We start from the raw sequence: 6,434 nt of genomic DNA, 5'->3' as shown, positions 1-6,434 counted from the left end.
TTGATGTAATTTTTTAAAAAAATTACAAACTATGGTTCTAATTTTCTTCTGAGCTATTTTAAAAAAGTGTGAAAATCGTGGGCTGGGGATATGGCCTAGTGGCAAGAGTGCTTGCCTTGTATACATGAGGCCCTGGGTTTGATTCCCCAGCACCACATATACAGAAAATGGCCAGAAGTAGCTCTGTGGCTCAAGTGGCAGAGTGCTAGCCTTGAGCAAAAAGAAGCCAAGGACAGTGCTCAGGCCCTGAGTCCAGTCCCCAGGAATGGCAAAAAAAAAAAAAAAAAAAAAGTGAAAATCCTTCTTAGGGCTCAGACTGTGTAGGAACAGGCAGTGAGCTGGATGTGAGCCATGGATAGTGGTTTGATACAAATATAAAAGGACCTGAGGTCAAAAGGATAGATACAAAATGTTCATTGGCTGGAGTCTTTTCCTGACTCATAAATCACCATTCAACAGTCTCAACCTTTAATTCTATTTTGGGGGGGTGGGGTGGGGGGGGTACTTGCTCCTAAGCTTTTTGCTTTTTTGCTCAAGACTGGCACTCTACCACTTGACACACCTCTTCCGACTTTTTGCTGATTGATTGGAGATAAGAATCTCTTGGGTTTGTGTGCCCTGGCTGGCTTTGAACCCTGATTCTCAGATCTCAGCCTCCTGAGTAGCTAGGATTACATGCGCCAGAGCTCAGCCATTTCTTTATAGTTCCAGTAAACTGGAACGGACCCTCCTGATGGTAACTCATCCTATCATGAGAAATATAAAACTGCACCTGTGTTTGGTGGTTTACGTCTATCATCCCAGCTAACGAAAATAACATGGAGGCTGGGAATATGGCTTAGGGGTAGAGTGCTTACTTGGCATGTATGAAGCCCTGGGTTCAATTCCTCACCACTAGATAAACAGAAAAGGCCAGAAATGGCGCTGTGGCTCAAGTGGTAGAGTGCTAGCCTATAGCAAAAAGAAGCCAGGGACAGTGCCCAGGCCCTGAGTTCAAGCCTCAGGAATGGCAAAAAAAAAAAAAAAAAAAAAAAAAAGGAAAATAAGAAAAGAAAATAGCCTGTTTGAGACCAGCCAAGGCAAACTTAATACCCTTTCTCAAAAAGAATATGCAAACAAAGGGGCCGGGGGCATAGCTCAAGTGGTAGAGGCTTTGCCTAGCATTCATGAGGCCCTCAGTGCAGTGCTGCAAAAGAACAGATAATTTAAAACTGTGACATAGCTGGGGTTTCCCCCAAAAGTATATGTATAATGAGGCAGAGATTCATGTGCCTGAAATTTATCTGGGAAGTGATCCCAGAATTCCCAGTGAGAATGGTGAACCGAGGAAGATTGGAAAGCCAGTAAAAATAGAGTAGTGAGTTACCACTGGGCAATGATGGGGCTCAGTCCCTCTGGACCACTTAGAGAGAAATGTCAAAAATGTCCCTTATAGCCCCGTACTGGGGCTCATGCCTATGATCCTAGCTACTCAGGAGGCTGAGATCTGAGCAGGAGCATGGTTCGGAGCTAGCCCAGGTTGGAACATCCATGAGACTCTTTTTTTTGTTTGTTTGTTTTCTTTTTTTGCCAGTCCTGGGCCTTGGACTCTAGCACTCTGTCACTTGAGCCACAGCGCCACTTCTGGCCATTTTCTATATATGTGGTGCTAGGGAATCGAACCCAGGGCTTCATGTATACGAGTCAAGCACTCTTGCCACTAGGCCATGTTCCCAGCCCCATCCGTGAGACTCTTATCTCCAGTTAAGCAGCAGAAAGCCCAAAATGGAGCTGTGGATCATGTGACAGAGCACCAGCATTGAGTAAAAAAGATAAGCAAGAACGTGAGGCCTTGAGGTCAGGTCCCAGTACACACACACACACACACACACACACACACACACACACGTGCACGTGCTCGCGCGCGCCTGCGTGTCTTAGAACACCACCACCATGAAAAGGAAAAAAAGTAACAAGTTAATAACATCGATTTATTGATTTATGTTTATCTTTAGACTTTTCACCTATAAATGATGTTACTGATGTTATATGTACAGAAGTAAGTTTCCTTTAAAATAGTAGAAATCATGTGTCCATTTAAGGAAAAATATTAATAAATAATCTAATAGGTAATATGAGATGTAATAACGGCCACCATTTATGTGCTCTGTGCTTTTTTCTTCCAGTCATGAGGCTTGAATCCAGGGCCTAGGTGATGTCCTTGAGCCATTTTGCTCAAAACTAGTGCTCTACCACTTTGAGCCACAGCTCCATTTCCATTTTAGTAGTTACTTGGAGAAAAGAGTCTCATGGACTTTCCTGCCCAGGCTGGCTTCAGATCACAACCCTCCGATCTCAGCCTCTTGAGTAACCAGGGTTATAGCGTGAGCCACCCCAACACCAGGCTGGACTGTTTTTGCTTTTGTTTTTTTAGCAGGCATAATAGTTGTACATATTTATGGGATCTGGTGTGATATGTCAATACACATGTGTAATGTATAATGATTAGATCTGGGTGACTGACACGTCTGCCACTGTAAACACCATTTCTTTGTGTTGAGAACACACAAAATTTTTCTTGCTTGCAGTTTTGAAATATACATGTCAATCCTCGTTATTCTACTGAGCTACAGAATGTAAGAAGTTATTTCTTTTGTGAACTATCTTTGGTACCCGTGCAATATCTTCTCCATCTTTGCCTCCCTTTCCACCCTTACCAGCCTCTGGTAACCACTCTTCTACTCTCTACTTTTATAAGATTGATAGTTCATTAACATAATGTCCTCCAGGCTCATCCATATTGCTACAACTAGGATCTTATTCTTTTTTTGTGTGACTGAATAATATTCCATTGTATATGTGAAATTTTTCTATGTTCATTTACCCACAGATGGACATGTTGGTTGGTTCTGTAGCTTGGCCATCATGAATAGTTTGGTGATAACCATGTGAGTGCAGATGTGTCTTGCATGTACTGGTATCAGTTCCTTTGGAAACATACTCAAGAACAGGATTGTCCAGTCATATGGTGGTTCTATTGCTAGTTGTTTGTTTTTTGGTTGTTGTTGTTGTTTTGTTTTTTTTTGGCCAGTCCTGGGCTTGAACTCAGGGCCTGAGCACTGTCCCTGGCTTCTTTTTGCTCAAGGCTAGCACTCTGCCACTTGAGCCACAGCACCACTTCTGGCCATTTTCTGTATATGTGGTGCTGGGGAATTGAACCCAGGGCCTCATGTATACGAGGCAAGCACTCTTGCCACTAGGCCATATCCCCAGCTATTGCTAGTTGTTTTAAGGAGCCTCCACACTGCTTTCCATAATGGTTGTCATAATTTGCATTCCCATCCACAGTGTAGATCTTCTTTTTCTTCACCCCACCTCCAACCCCTGCAGGCCCATCTTCTAAGCACTTTACATGTGTAATTCAATTAATCTTCACCACAGCTGTATGGATTAAGTACTATTTGAGGTAGATACTATAATTAGGTGCACTTCACTTCTGAGAACATAGGGTGCACTTCACTTGACATGTCCTGCCTGAAGTTAGAGAGCTAGTAAGTGACTGAGCTGGAAAATGAACTTGAGAGTTCATGTCGTATAGTGAAACCCGGGAGGGAGGCAAACACTGACATAGTAGAGCCCTTGTCTGTCACTCTGAAGGCCTTGTGTTCAATTCCCAGCACTTAAATTAAAAAGCAAAGAGGGAAAAAAGGAGACTTGCTAGTCAGTCAAGGAGAAAACCCCCAGGGCCAGCCTCAACTGGTAGTCCAGATACTTTGCAGACTGTTGCACTTGGAGTTAATCAGGCTGAAAAGGCTTGACTAACCCAATTCACAGGAGCCTGGTGAGGAAGCCAGACCACAGCTATATTAAATCACAAAGGGAGAGAGAACTGCTAAGCAGCCTGAAACCCTTATGTCAACTTGTCAGCACATTCTTTCCCCAGTGGGAAAGACCATATGGAAAACTGGATTCTAGTTAAAAGGTTGGTATTCATGGAATCCAAGCAAGGTGAGCAAGATGAGTGACATTAAATAGCCTGGCTAGCCTAATACATTTGTATGCTTATGGGAGAGTATAGAGTGGCAGCCAGTGTATTCCCCCATTCCAATACCCATGGTAGACATGACTAATCAATTACCAACTGCGTTCCTCCCCATTGCTTTCTAGACCAGCCTTAAGATCCCTATCAAGGGAGTATTCCTGGAGTACTGGCTGCCTGCTCCCATAGGCTTTCAGAGCTTGCTCTCGCCTGGACAATGAGGGAGAAGACAGATTCTCTGAGATGGACTTTTTGCTGCTTTCTTATCTGAGCTCTCTTCAGTCTGCCTGTTTGTTTCTACAGCATATGATGACACAATTGGCCTGGTTATTTATTTATTTATTTATTTTTCATTGTTGAGGCTTGATTTAATTTCCAGGTCTGGATCTTCCAGCTTTGTCCAGAGACACATCCTGCCCTGCCCTTAAGGACTTTTGCAGATCAGTAATCATAGACATTGTGTGCACATTGCAAGGATGAATTATGCTCGCCTGGAATTTTCAGGGTGACTTTCACACAGTAAGCAACTTCTTACAATCAGGAAGCAATTTTCTAGGATGTGGGTTTTCTTCCAATTATGGCACTGGCACCTCACAGTATTTAACTGTCACTGTGTTTTGCTGTTACCACTGAGCTATGATGGAGATACGAGGGGCTACCAGAGAGCCATGAGGCAGGAGAGAATGCCTAAACCTTCAACCCAAGCAGCAATTGAGTTTGCTTTTTTCTTTTAAGTGGCTGTGCTAGAGATCAAACATAAGATTCTCTGGTGTTCCAAGTTTGCAGCTTTTAAACATTGGTCATGCCGAACTAATTAGATTTTTATTATTTTGGAGCAGGCAGACATTTTGTTAGCCTTGATAAAATATACATTGATTCGAGATGCAACTTAGTGGTAGAAGACTTGCCTAGCCTGCCTAGCCCCCAACACTGCAGATAAAACAAGTCATTATACATAAGGCTTCAGCATAGAGAACCATGATTTGGCCAAGAAAGAAAACTAAAATGCATATGAATTTGTAGCCCTAGGAGAAGAAAAATGTCCTTTACTCTTAGGGACAGCCCTGTGTGACTGGATGAGAACTGAATCCACAGAGTTGCCCCTCTGGATTCTCCTATGAGAACACAAAGCTGAGGCTAGCCTCAGAGGAGGAGGCTAGACTGACTATTAAAAATCATTCCCCAATATTTATGTCCAGAGCTGACAGCCTAATGGGAGAAGCACTCAGGAGTCTCAAGGAGTCTGATGGAGGAGAGGCATACGTTATGTGCAATGTGACCTATTTTCCCTCCCTTCTGCTGTTGCTGTATCTGTATCTTTCTCCTCAGTCCCTTCATTCCGAGATCCATTTCACCTCTGTGAATGCATCCCAAGAGACCAGCTGCTCGGGTACCACCTAAGAATTTCTGTGCTTGATTTTAATCAAGTTTATTTATTTTTAGAACAGTTTACATTTATAGGGAAATTGAGATAGTCCAAAGAGTTCCCATATACCCTATATTTGGTTCCCACCCCCTTTTTTTGTGTGCTGGCCCCAGGACTTGAACTCAGGGCCTAGGTACTATCCCTGAGCTTATTCTGCTCTGCTGGTACTCTGCCACTTGAGTTTACTACTTCTGGCTTTTTGGTGATTAATTGGAGGTAAGTCTCATGGACTTTTCCTTCCCAGCCTGGCTTAGAATGTCAATCTTCAGCTCTGTCTCCTAAGTAGCTAGGATTACAGGCCTGAGCCATCAGCACCTGGCTCTTTTGTTTTTATATTATGACAGGACCTTAGTGAGTAGCCCAGGCTGCCCAGGAATTTAAGATCCTCCTACTTCCTCATCCCAAGTAGCTGGGATTAGCTAGGATTAGAGTCCTCTACAACCTTACCACTTCCTGGCTGAGCTAGGCTTTGTCAGGTCTGTTCATTGCTGAGGTGTTCTTTCTCTCCCTTTCCATTCTGTACCATGGGAAGGAAGTCTCTATGTGCAGTCCATGCAGAAGGGAGAATTCTTTAGGGTAGAGAACTCTTTAGGACAGAGAATCTACCTAGTGTATTTGGAATTCTGTGTGGGATTTTTGGTTTATCTATTAATTCATTTTCTTTTGTATTAGTGTAGATTTGTGGATTTTACTTTATTATCTGGATTGTAACCCAATGCAATTTTGGTTTATTGTTGACTATAGTCTAGCTTTGGGCATTGGTAATAAGATTTTATGGGGTGTGGTATGTATGTATGTATGTATTGTGCTGGTCTGAGGCTTGAACTCACTGTCTTTGAGCTTTTTAGCTCGAGGCTAGCACTTTGCCACTTGAGCCACAGCTCCACTTCTGGTTTTTCAGGCCATAAATGGGAGTCTCATGGACTTTCCTGCCTAAGCTAAATCTGAACTGTGATCCTCAGATTTCAGCATCCAGAATAACTAAGATGA

The 6,434-nt window shown here is 43.1% G+C and overlaps 1 protein-coding gene across 1 annotated transcript in view; it reads left to right on the top strand.

Moving 5' to 3' along the window:
- Chd9 (chromodomain helicase DNA binding protein 9) overlaps window positions 1-6,434 on the top strand; it is a 208,453-nt gene that overhangs the window by 5,531 nt on the left and 196,488 nt on the right. The gene's annotated exons all lie outside the window — the stretch shown is intronic.

The sequence above is a fragment of the Perognathus longimembris genome, chromosome 10, assembly GCF_023159225.1.
Source record: "Perognathus longimembris pacificus isolate PPM17 chromosome 10, ASM2315922v1, whole genome shotgun sequence".
Classification (NCBI taxonomy): domain Eukaryota; kingdom Metazoa; phylum Chordata; class Mammalia; order Rodentia; family Heteromyidae; genus Perognathus; species Perognathus longimembris.
Note: the sequence above shows the minus strand (reverse complement) of the source record. Positions and strands in the feature narration are given on the sequence as shown.